Source organism: Muntiacus reevesi, chromosome X (assembly GCF_963930625.1).
Source record: "Muntiacus reevesi chromosome X, mMunRee1.1, whole genome shotgun sequence".
NCBI classification, from domain to species: Eukaryota; Metazoa; Chordata; class Mammalia; order Artiodactyla; family Cervidae; genus Muntiacus; species Muntiacus reevesi.
In genome coordinates, this window is record NC_089271.1 from 43,538,341 (window position 1) to 43,551,979 (window position 13,639).

Below are 13,639 nucleotides of genomic sequence, written 5' to 3' on the forward strand. Positions count from 1 at the left end.
TATAAATGGAAAAGTTGATTTTCAAATTCATATGGCATTCTAAGGGTCCCAAAATATCCGAAACAATCTTGAAAAAGAATCAAATTGGAGGACTCACACTTCCTGACTTCAAAGCTTACTACAAAGCTACAGCACTCAAAACAAAATGGTACTGGCTTACGTATAGACATATAGAGCAATGGAACAGAGCTAAGATACCAGAAATACACCGTTACATATATGGCCATTGATTTTTGACAAAGATGTCAAGTCCTTTGAATGGGGGAAGAAATTATCTCCAATAAATGGTGCCAGGAAAATTGAATTTCCCCATAAAAAAGAATGAATTTGGACTCGTGTCTCACACCATATACAAAAATTAACTGAAAATGATCAATGATCTAAATAAAAGAGCTAAAAATCCTAAAACTCTTAGAAGAATGCATAGGGGGAAAGATTTATGACCTTGGATTTGGCAATGGATTCTTAGATAAGACACCAAAAGCACAAGCAAGAAAAGAAGAAACCGATCAATTGAGCTTCATCAAAATGGAAAACCTTTGTTCATTAAATGATACTCTTAAGAGAGGGTGAAGAGTGCCTAAAAATAGTAGAAAATATTTGAAAATCATAGCCAATAAGAGTATAATGTCTTGAATATATTAAAAAGTCACAACAACTCCTCAAAAAGACAAACAACCCAGTTAAAAATGCATCAAAAATTTGAATAAAAAGCTCTGCAAAGAAGATCTACAAATCGCCAATAAGTACAAGAAAAGATACTCCTCAACATCATTAGTCAGTAAAGGAAATGTAAATAAAAGCCAGAAGTGAGATATAATTTCACACTCACTAGAATGGCTATAATGATTTATTTTTCATTTTTAAAACTGAAATATAGTCGGTGTACAATAGAACATAAGTTACAAATGTACATCATAGATAGTGATTCAAAATTTTTAAAAGTTAAATTCCACTAATAGTTACTACAAAATACTGGCTATATTCTCTATGTTGCACAATACATCCTTGTAGCTTATTTGTTTATTATATAATAGTTTGTATTTCTTAACCCCTGCTCCTATCTTGTCCTCCACTTCCCCCTCCCCACTGGCAACCGTTGTAGTTTGTTCTTTATGTCTGTGAGCCTGCTTCTTTTTTTTATATTCGCTAGTTTGTTTTTTAGATTCTACATATAAGTGATATCATACAGTATTTGTCCTTCTCTATCTGACTTATATCAAGTAACATAATACCCTCCGAGTCTATCTATGTTGCTGCAAATGGAAACATTTCATTCTTTTTTGTGGAGAATGGATATAATAATTTAAAAAACAATTAAAAATAAAAAATATTGGAGAGAATGTGGAGAAATTGGAACTCTTGTACTCTCATGATTGGAATGTAAAATAGTGCAACCACTGTGAAAACAGTTTGGTGGTTCCTCAGAAAGTTAAACATATAATTACTATTTGATCCCGCAATTCCATGCTTAGGTATAAAACCCAAAGGGATTGGAAACAGAGACTCAAACAGATACTTGTATGCCAAAGTTATTACAGCATTACTCAGAATAGACAAAAAGTGGAAACAACCAAAGTGTTTATCAACAGGTGAATGGATAAACAAAATGTGGTATGTACATACAATGAAATATTATTCAGCCTTACAAAGGAATTGTTATTTTTCCATTTAAAATACATTATTGCGTTAAATAAGATATTATTGATTTTCAAATATTTTATCTAAGAAATGCAAGACTAGAAAGATAGTACTGATGATCCTATGTGTAGGGCACCAAAGGAGACAGAGACATAAAGAACAGACATTTTTACTCAGTGGGAGGAGAAGGTGGGATGATTTGAGAGAATAGCATTGAAACATATATATTACCATATATAAAATAGATAGCCAATGGGAGTTTTATGTATGATGCAGGGCACCCAAACCCAGCACTCTGTGACAACCTGGAGGGAGAGGGTGGGAGGGGGAGTTTCAGGATGGGGGAGGCACATGTATACCTATGGCCAATTCATGTTGATATATGGCAAAAACCATCACAATATTGTAAAGTAATTATCCTCCAGTTAAAACGAAAAAGTAAATTAAACAAACAAAAATAAGATCTTTATTAAAAAAAGAAATTCAAAGCACTTGACAACTGATGCTGGTGACAACTTTGCAATTGGCATTACTACCCTATTTATATAGTTTCTGAAAATGAGGAAGAAAAATCCGTCCTGATTTTCAGCAGCAGAAAATTTTAAAAATCCAGAATTATCAAGACAAAATTTACTAAGATTAACTCTAAAACATGAAATAAAATCATCCCCCAGGTACTTTATCTTTCATAATCTGTTACTGAAGCGATTCAGGATCTGGTCTAGTATAGAAATAGGGCCAAATGGCTTCTATAAAGAATCATTAAAAGTATGGAGAAGAGTTCTATCATTCACATTATAAACAGGAAACCACACTCAACTCAGTCCAGAAAAAGACCTATTTTTTGCTGGGTCTTATTACTGGCAGAAGCTGGCTGTCTTAGGATGCATTGCACCTTAAGTGCTGTCAACATATCTCCCAGCTGCCTGGAATCTATCTTGAACTGGCTGATTCCACCCGTTCCTAGGAAGACTATCTTAACACACACTCAATGTCCATTTATTTTTGTTTTCCACTTCTATTTCCCAGTAATGACTGCCATAATTAAATCTCTTAGAACCCAGGATAGCAGGGCAGAGATGAAATCTCCTTAAGTTATGACAAAGATTTTGTCTTTTTTCCTTCCCTGTTGCACACTTTTTCTATCCTCAGAGACAATAAGCCTAGGGTAAGCAATTTCAAGGTCTAAAATCACATCTACTTGTAACGGTTTGATAATTTTGCCCAAGCCAGAATATTGGGAGGAATACTGAATCCATATTTCTTTAATCAAAATGAGAAGATGTCAGGGTATTTTAGGTTTTGATACCTGTGGTGGGATATTCATAACATGTATCAGGAATCCCAGTTCTGACTGCACAAACTTGCCCTCTCCCTCCCTCAGTAGATGTCTTAATGTGGAAACATGATCTGAAAATGTTATGGAGTTTTCATTTAGTGTTGTTAAAATACCCACCCCTTCATTTTGTACCTGCTTAATAGCCCCTTGCTTACACTATACAAATAGTTTAAATTGCTCAAATTCAGAATTTCTTTCATCTCTCCTATATTCTACATTCTTTTCCAGTTCCACTTATTTGCTGGTTTGCAGAGTTATCACAATTTAAATCTGTTTTACATTGCTCCTGGAGGGCTCCATGCTACAAGGGAATGAAGTTCTGATACACACTACAACATGGGTGAACCTTGAAAACATTATGCTAAGTGAAATAAACCAGACACAAAAGGACAAATATTGCATGGTTCTAATTATTTGAAATATGTAGAATAGGCAAGTTTATGGAGATAGAAAATAGATTAGAAGTTATCAGGGGCTGAGGGGAAAGGGAAATGGAGAGCTATTGGTTAATGGTTACAGAGTTTCGGTCGTTTCCCAGATGGCACTAGTGGTAAAGAATCCACGGACGCAAGAGACTCAAGTTCGATCCCTGGGCTGTGAAGATCCCCTGGAGAAGAGCATGACAAGCCACTTCAGTATTCTTCCCTGGAGAATGCTATGGACAGAGGAGCCTGGCAGTCTACAGTCCATAGGGTCGCAAGAGTTGGATACGACTGAAGCAACTTAGCATGTGTAGAGTTTCTGTTGGGGTAATGAAAAGGCTTTGGAAATAGAGAGTGGAAATGTTTGCATGACATAGTGAATGTAATTAATGCCAATGAATTGTATATTTAAAGATGGATAAAATGGTAAATTTTGTTACCTATATCCTATCACAATAAAATTATAATTTTTTAAAAAAACACACAATGAGCCAAATTTGTCCTATAGGTCACAGTTTTCCAACACCTGGCCGAGACAATATTTATACTTGAATATCTGACAAGAATATTGAGAAACTGAATTTATGATTGTCCTACACAAATCTATAGATTTCAAGCCTTTCCCATCTCAGTTAATGATGCCATCATTTTCCTGGTTGTTCATTTTAGAAACTTGAACGTTATCCTTTATATTTCCTTCTCCTTTAACTCTTTTTTTAAATTTTTTTATTTTTATTAGTTGGAGGCTAATTACTTCACAACATTGCAGTGGATTTTGTCATACATTGACATGAATCAGCCATGGAGTTACATGTGTTCCCCATCCCGATCCCCCCTCCCACCTCCCTCTCCACCCGATTCCTCTGGGTCTTCCCAGTGTACCAGCCCCGAGCACTTGTCTCATGCATCTCACCTGGGTTGGTGATCTGTTTCCCTATAGATAATATACATGCTGTTCTCTCGAAACTTCCCACCCTCGCCTTCTCCCACAGAGTCCAAAAGTCTGTTCTGTACATCTGTGTCTCTTTTTCTGTTTTGCATATAGGGTTATCATTACCATCTATCTAAATTCCATATATATGTGTTAGTATGCTGTAATGTTCTTTATCTTTCTGGCTTATTTCACTCTGTATAATGGGCTCAAGTTTCATCCATCTCATTAGAACTGATTCAAATGAATTCTTTTTAACGGCTGAGTAATATTCCATAGTGTATATGTACCACAGCTTCCTTATCCATTCATCTGCTGATGGGCATCTAGGTTGCTTCCATGTCCTGGCTATTATAAACAGTGCTGCGATGAACATTGGGGTCCACGTGTCTCTTTCAGATCTGGTTTCCTCAGTGTGTATGCCCAGAAGTGGTATTGTTGGGTCATATGGCAGTTCTATTTCCAGTTTTTTAAGAAATCTCCACACTGTTTTCCATAGTGGCTGTATCCTTTAACTCTTATACCTAAGTCCTATTGATTCTATGCTGCTGCTGCTGCTGTCACTTCAGTCGTGTTCGACTCTTTGAGACCTCATGGACTGTTGCCCGCCTGGCTCCTCTGTCCATGGAACTCTCCAGGCAAGAATACTGGAGTGGGTAGCCATTCCCTTCTCCAAGGGATCATCCCGATCCAGGGATTGAACCCACGTTTTCTGCATTGTTGGCAGATTCTTTACCATCTGAGCCACCAGGGAAGCTATTGACTCTATACTCCTACATATTTCCTAGATCCCTTCATTTCTTTCTGTCTCTACTTTACTATGCTAGACTAACTCACTATCATATCCCACCTGGACTTTTGCAGTTGTCTCTATACTAGTCACCCTGTTTCCTCTCTTGACCATCTATCTCTAATTCATTAGTGGCAAAAACTGCCAGTTGTCTTCCAACATCCATTCCTTTTCTTCTAAAGTAATAGACTTCTTATCTGGGCACGGAGATATCTAGGGGAAAAAAAAAAACCTCACTTTCCCAAACTCCCTTAAGCTGGATGTGGCCATTGGACTAGATTCTTGCTAAAGAAACAAAATGGCAGTGACATATAGAATTTCCAGGTGCCCTTCTTGCTGGTTGAGATGTGGCTTTGGTGCAGAACAAACTTGGATGTAGGGATGATAGAAGAAGAAGATAGATGGAGCCTGGGTTCCTAAAGATTTTTAGGAGCAACATCCAATTCCAGCTCACACTTCACCTTACTTATGCCATTGTTATTTTGAGTCTGTGTTACACTTAGCCAAAAGTATAATCTAATGAAAGCACCATCTTCCACATGATAGCTAGAGTGATCGTCTAAGAATGCAAATCTGGTCAAAGCAATTCTTAACTTTATTTAAAACCCTTCTGTGGCTGCCCATCAATGAATGAGTGAATAACAAAATTCTTAACGTTGCCCACAAGACTGTGCAAACCAGCTCCTGCTTGTTTCTCTAGCTTCCTTTTACACCCTAAGGCTACAAATCTCCAAGAATATTGTCTAAATTTTAGTGAAGTCTTTCCTGATCAAAGCATTTTTAAAATACGTAACCCCCCTATATGTAAACCTTCAAGTTTTGAACTTTCAAAGATGTGAACATGGAGCTTACTAATGAAGACCTGATGGAATTGGAGGCCCAGAGAAAGGATGAAGGGAGATAAGAAAAAGAAGTAACCAAAGAACTGAAGGGATTCATGACACAAGAAATGACAAGGGGATTTTATATTTGAGGAGACACTGCTAGTTTTTCTGTTGTTGTTTTTGTTTTTAATAAGCAGTCCAGAGACAGAGAATAATAAGTTTTTAAAAACATATTTGTGTATTTATTTTTGGCTGTGCTGGGTCTTTGTTGCTGCGCATGGGCAGGGGCTATTCTCTAGTTGTGGTTTGTAGGCTTCTCATTGATGGCACTAGTGGTAAAGAACCCGCCTGCCTGGGTCAGAAAGACCCCCTGGAGAAGGGTATGGCAACCCACTCCAGTAGTCTTGATTGGAGAATCCCATAGACAGAGGAACCAGGCGGGCTACAGTTCATGGGGTTGCACAGAGTCAGACACGATTAAAGCAACTTAGCATGTAGGTTTCTCATTGCAGCGGCTTCTCTTGTTGCCAAGCGTGGGCTCCAGGGCACAGGCTTCAGTAGTTGCAGCAGACGGGCTCAGCAGTTGTGGTGCTAGGGCTTAGTTGACCCATGTGGCATGTGGAATCTTCCCAGACCAGGGATTGAACTCATGTTCCCTGCATTGGTAGGTGAATTCTTAACCACTGGACCACCAGGGAAGTCCAGCACAGTTAGTTTTTGAGGCACAGGACCTGAATGCAGAATGGTACATGAAGGTTGCAGCAGCTGTTCAGATAAAATCTAGTGCTACTATGATAAGATAAAAGAAATAGAGCTACTATCCAGACATCAGTGGATCATTTTTTCAAGAGGGTAGATAGAAGTGAATTCAGCAAGGAACCAGAACCTGTGTCATCAGCATCGGGCATGAGTGAAATTGCAGCTTACCCTCCATCTCCTGTTGTTGACCATCCTTCAGCTCTACCATTTCCCACCCCCTCTCCCTTCTCCAGTCAGTAACTCTTCCTGCCTGTTCACTAGATGCCAGCCCCTGTGTGCCAGCTACTGTACCACACTACTGTACTTTTCAAGGTACTGAAAGGTTGTTGCTCGACCACGAAAGACGCTGGGATTCTTGGCCTCCAGAGAAGAAGAATTCAATCTGGGGCCAGAGATGAGGCTTGATTGCTCAGAGGTTTTGTGTAATAAAGTTTTATTAAAGTATAAAAGGGATAGAGAAAGCTTCTGGCATAGACATCAGAAGGGGGCAGAAAGAGTATCCCCTGGCTAGTGTTAACAATGGAGTTATATACTCTCCAATTAGTTATTACAATGAATCAAAACAATGTCTGGAGGTTGTAAAGATCTTACCAGACCCACTCCCATAGCTTACATTCTAAGATAACAGGATGAGCCAGAAGGTTTTCAGGAGGAGAAACTGTCCTCAAGCAGGATACACTGTTGTTATATAATCCCTAGTACAGAGTTTAAACTGAGTTGTTTGTTGTGTAATCATCAGTTCCAGGCTTAAAGATAAAAGCGTTTTATGTGACTAAGACTAAGGAATGTAGAGGAAAAAAAAGATGTTTGCCCTTTCCTCTTCCTTGAGAATTCCAGACCTCTCTCTCCTTGGGGATCCCCGGACTTCTGATCAACCTGCCTAGGAATTAACTCTCTCAGTACTGTACCGTAAGATTAAAAATGTTTTATTTTTTGTGTTTAGGTTTGCTTTTTTTTATGTATGATTTGTGTGAAAAGTATTATAAACTTATTATAGTACAGTACCATATAGCCAATTGTGTTAGCTGGGCACCTAGGCTAACTTTGTTGGATTTATGAACAAATTGGACTTATGAACACGCTCTCGGAGCAGAACTCGTTCTTTTGTAGGTGACACTGTATACTGTTTTCTTTGCATAGAATGCTCTTTCTCGGGACTTCCCTGGTGGTCCAGTGGCTAAGACTCTGAGCTCCCAATGCAGGGGTCCTGGGTTCAATCCCTGGTCAGGGAACTAGATCCCACATGCTGTAATTACCAGTTCACATGCTGCCAGTAAAGATCCCTTATACTGCAACTTAAAAAAATTACCCACATACCTCAACGAAGATGTTACGTGATGCAACTGAGATCCGGCACAGCCAAATAAATAAATAAACATTAAAAAAATAATGCTCTTTCTCTCTTTTTCTGCCTGGATCACTCCTATTCATCTATCAAGTCTCAGATAAAACATCTGTTCCTGAAGAAAGCCTTGATCACTCCCCACCTTGCACCATTCTCCCAAACTAGGTAAGGGCTTTCCCTGTTTTATCCTCTCAAAATACATCTCCCCGTTTTTGTTAATATTTGTCTCAATTACAATTAACAGTGATTCAAATAATTCCATACTAGATTTTCAGCTTTGTGAGTCCATCTTATTCACTCCAGCACCTAGCACAGTATCTGGCACATAGGAAGCAACTCAGTGTAGTACCTGTTTTTAGTAGACACGAAGTTGATAGTGAGGGCAGTTCCCTGGTAGCTCAGCTGGTAAAGAATCTGCCTGCAGTGCAAGAGACTGGGGTTTGATCCCTGGAAAAGGAAATAGCAACCCATTCCAGTATTCTTGCCTGGAAAATCCTATGGATAGAGCAGCCTGGCAGGCTACAGTCCACGGGGTAGCAAAGAGCTGGACACGACTGAGTGACTGAGCACACACGCAAATAGATACTACTAATTGTTATTACGGGAGCAAAGGGAGAAGGAAATGGCAACCTATTCCAGTATTCCTGCCTGGAGAATTCCATGGACAGAGGAGCCTGGTGGGCTACAGTCCATGGGGTTGCAAAGAGTTGGACATGACTGAAGTAACTTAGCACAAGGACTACTTTTACCTTGATTAAAGCTACCTCTTGAGACAAATGGCTTCCTGACAAGTTTTAAAAGAATCTGAATTCAAGACTACTGAAAATTAAAAAGAGGTATGTTTTGTCTTTGATTGACAAGCTAAAATTGATTTTTATTTGCCATTTGTCAAACTTGTGAGATATTTTAGCACAAAGCACATTTTATAGTTAAAAGTGGTTAGTGGCTATCTTCCATAAAGTATGTAATGTACAATGACCAGAAGGAAGAAAGGAAATAGATAGGTTTAAAGTAAAAGAATGCAAAGCATAAAAGGCATATATTATTTGGGAGTCATAGGGAGGAAATTGCTTTAATTTAAGATATTTAGTGCCCAGCCATTATTTTTGGGGCTAGATTACCTACTACATTCTTTCCTTAAATTAATGTCTAAGTATATATAAATATGCATACAGGTAGTATACATCTATTTGCCTGGGCAATGAGTCTACATATATTGATACTGAATAAATTCATGGTAGAAATAAACTTTAATAATGAAAACCTAATGTACAAACAAATAATTAAAAATCTTGATGAATATCCATATTATACCAATGAAACAGCAATGTAGTACTGAGATACCTGCATATAATGACTACAGATAAACATTAAAGGAATGTCATTCAAAGGAAGAAACAATTAACATCATAAACTACACTTATATTTAAGCTTTTCCTCCCAGGGATTTTACTTTTCTACAATCATTGCCTTCAACCATGCTCTATTGAGTATCTTTTGCATCCCTTAATGACACCTTGGGTGGATTCCAAAGCTTTCTTATTTCTTCTAATTGCTAAAACTCAGTTCAATCTAGTTAATGTTATGCATGGTGGAGTATTCAGGAGTAATGCATACTGATGTCTGCCGCTTACTTTGAATTACAAGCAAAAAATAAGATGAATTGATAAATGATACAGGGATAAATAGAAGGTTAGATATGAGATAAAGCAAACATAGCATCAAGGTGGTGAGTACATGGTTGTTTAATGTGTCATTCTTTCAATTTTTCTGTTTGTTTAAAAATATTCAAAATAAAGTGTTAGGAAAAAAGACCCTTTCCTCCACCTCTCCCCCAAACCCCCATTTATTCTCAATTTAAAACATCAACTTCAAACTCAATTTAAGTACTATCTCTTTCCTTCTCCCAGGGGCAGTTGACCCAGGGAACTGTGACTTCATGAACTTATGAGATGTGGGGAGCAAGTGAACCCAGAACTTCCTGCCTGGAAGATTTCAAAATAGGCCTGATGGGCTCCATTACCCTTGTAGTCAGGTTATGGTTAAGTATTCAAACATGGAATTCATAGTGAAAGGGGACAGGCCCCACAGTCCATTCCTGGCTCAAAGTGAAATGAGAAGCAAGTGGAGCTGTAGACCTGACCATGCCAAGCCTCTGGAAGGCTGGGCTCCTGATTTAAAATGGGAAATAATGCTGAAGGGATTAAACCCACCTGCACCCATACATCAGAAACACTCTAAAAATCCATACTCAAATAAAAATACAATCCTGTCAAAAAATAACCTTAAATTTCCAGGGACATAATCCTTTGGCTAGTTTCTCTTTCTCTTCTCTGATGAACATGATTTTCTTCTTTTCTATTATTCTATTTTCCATATGAAAAACAGAGTTCTGGAATTTGAAATGTATACTGATTGAGTAACATGTTTAAGGTTATTTTCTAAGACTGGCCCTTTCAATATGATGAAGTAGGGAAGTGTCTTGGAGGGTTAAGTCTTGAGCTTCTTTTCTTTTGTTGGAAGTCAATGTGCACCTCTGTCCTTTTCTACAAACTTACCTCACTGCTCCTGCCTTTAAACTGGAATGTGCTTTGCCCTCTCTCTTTAGGCTGGTCTTCCCCAAATGCTGGCCCTCTGTTGCCCCTCTTCCGCCTATGCCCAGCATCCTCATCCTTGCATTTCCTGTCTGGCAATATCCCTTACGGAAACAGCCAACTGATTAGGGTCTTCATGGTACAGTACTAGTGACTGGGCTTTTACTCTGCTGCATTGTCACTTTACAGGGACCTTCAGTGCAAGGTGGTACTGATGGCGATTGTCACACTTCTTGCCACAGTCCCTAATGGTCTGTAAAACAGTCAATAAAATTTAGTGAATATGTCATTGTGAAGGTTCACTTTGTGTCAATTTGACTAGACTATGGTGCCCAGTTGTTTGGTCAAACGTTCATCTAAATGTTGCTGTGAAGGTATTTTGTAGCTGTGATTAACATTTCTAATCAGTTGACTTTAAGTAAAGAAAGTTACCCTTGATAATGTAGATGGGCCTCATCTAATCAGTTGAAGGTCTTAAGGGCAACACTGAGGTTTCCTAGAGAAGAAACAATTCTGCCTCAAGACTGGAACATAGAAATCCTGCCAGAATTTCCAGTCTGTTGGCCTGCTGTATAGATTTCAGACTTGCCAACTCTCACAATTGTATGAACCAATTCCTTAAAATAAATATTTTCCTGTCTCCCTTTTCCATTTTCTCCTCAATAATGCTTTTAGAGTAGAGAAGTATATGGCTGGATTTAGAGTTGAACAAATCTTGTGAGACTACCGTTAACCCAAGTCACAAGAGACTGACACACAGATTAGAATGCCGACATGTAATTTATAATGAGAATTCTGAGGACTGTTTTTTTCTGCTAGTAAATGAATTCCATCTAGATGGATGCTCCTGAGGAAACCCTTATGTGAAAAGAAGGCTGCTCCTAGGCAAGGAAACAGAGAGAGGGGAGGTGGCTAGATGATTTTAATAACTGCTAGCATCAGATTTGATAGCTAGATGCAACCATCTACATCACAGGTATTGTTGTGGGGTCTAGTTGGCTATGTTCGTAGGACAGAGCACCTTTTATCTCCCAACACTGCTGAATGGACATTGCCAACTTCAACCCTGACTATCTTTTTGGTTCTGTGTTTCCATGATGACTATCTGTTTCTGTGGATATCGCATTTTCTTTAGCTATTGGCAATCCTGTTACAACCAAGATTCTCTTCTTATTTTATGATCTATTTTTTAAAGTATGATGTGCTAATTTCATAACTTAAAATCTCAGAGTTCTGATAGCACCTTCCTTTAGAGTTGCTCTGAGTGTCCCGTGTTTTGTCAGCTCAATGAGACAGCTTGTCATCCAAAAACAAAGCAGCTTTGCTACCTCACTTAAGCCTATTATTCTGAAATGATCTACTTCTGGAAAACACTGTTCCAGAGCTTCCCTGTGCAACCAGACTGAAGCTAATCTCCAGCTGAGACCACATTCAGGCTCAACTCCCCCACCTCCCATTCTATTCTGTTTCTTTCAACCCCCTTCTCTTAACAACATTCTGCCAAAAAAATCGCTTAACACAAGAACTCCTGTTTCAGGCCCTGCTTCTCAAAATGGGAACTTTAAGATATTTAAGTAAATTCATTTACATATAGATTGGGACTAGTTAACATATCTTCAAATTGCATGCTTATTCCTTTAGAAATTCTTTGAATTACTACTGGTTGACTACTGTTTGAGTTACTATTGGTTGTTCACCATCATACACAGAGTGGAGGGTTCAGTGCCTCTGTTTTTTTTTTTTTTTTTTGGTTTCCTAGTGCATATAAAAGTCATGATTATACTGTATTGTAGCCTATTCGGTGTATAATAGCTATATTCTTAAAAAAAATGATGTATATACTTTAAAATACTTTAAGGCTAAAAAAATACTAGCCATTATCTGAGCCTTCAGCAAGTCAGTCTTTCTGCTGGTGAAGGATATTGCCTCAATGTGGATGACTGCTGACTGACCATGGTGGGTGGTTGCTGAAGGTTGGGGTGACTGTGGCAATTTCTTGAAGTAAGACAACAATGAAGTTTGCTGCATCAATTGCTATGTCTCTGATTTTAAAGTTAATGGTCAGAGGTGGCTGATTTTACCCAGACCATGAAATTATGGATCTTCTTCTTTTCCTCTTTAGTTTGTCTGCCTCTGTCTATCCCTGCCATTTCTCCTCTTCGTGGCTATTGTCATTATAGCATTCTTTCTCAGAGTTTCTCCCATTTTGCCATAACATCATTTTGTCCTTTTCCTGTGGCTCAGCCTCCAAAGCTAATAATCATTGACGGTAAGTGGAGGGACATGGTCAGAATTACTGTGGGGAAATACCCTAGTTCCAGCACATCCAGACTTTTACTCAGATGTAATGTGACCTATTAGCCATTTGTCAGAGTGGTTTCAAAGAAGCAGTGCCTCGCCTATGCCAGAACCTTGCAAAACACTCTGGATATCTCATAGTGAATGAGCAGATGCAGAGGTGACTATGGCTACCCTGATACAGCTGAAACCTAATTTTTTGTTCTTGAAGTGAAGTGAAGTGAAAGTCACTCAGTAGTGTCTGACTCTTTGTGACCCCATGGACTATACAGTCATGGAATTCTCCAGGCCAGAATACTGGAGTAGGTAGCCTTTCCTCTTCTCCCAACCCAGGGATGGAACCCAGGTCTCTAGCATTGCAGGCAGATTCTTGACCAGCTGAGCCACCAGGGAAGCCCAAGAATACTGGAGTGGGTAGTCTATCCCTTCTCCAGCAGATCTTCTTGACCCAGGAATCAAACCAGGGTCCCCTGCCTTGCAGCCGGATTCTTTACCAACTGAGCTATTTTTTGTTCTTAAGAGTTTCCAATCCTTATTCTTTTCTCTCTCTGACTTCAGCTGACCTGGACTACATCAAGGTAATGCAAATTGCAAAGGGCCATTAGTGGGCCATAAATTCAGGGTAAACCCCTGTGCTGGGGAGGTTCCATGATGTATCTCAGGCTTTGGTTATTGGACTGCCAAGTACAGGTGGAG

At 38.9% G+C, this 13,639-nt stretch overlaps 1 pseudogene; it reads right to left on the reverse strand.

The window, feature by feature from the left end:
• Positions 1-2,337: 2,337 nt before the first annotated feature.
• LOC136154443 (tripartite motif-containing protein 60-like) lies at positions 2,338-3,280 on the reverse strand (annotated as a pseudogene).
• Positions 3,281-13,639: the final 10,359 nt, after the last annotated feature.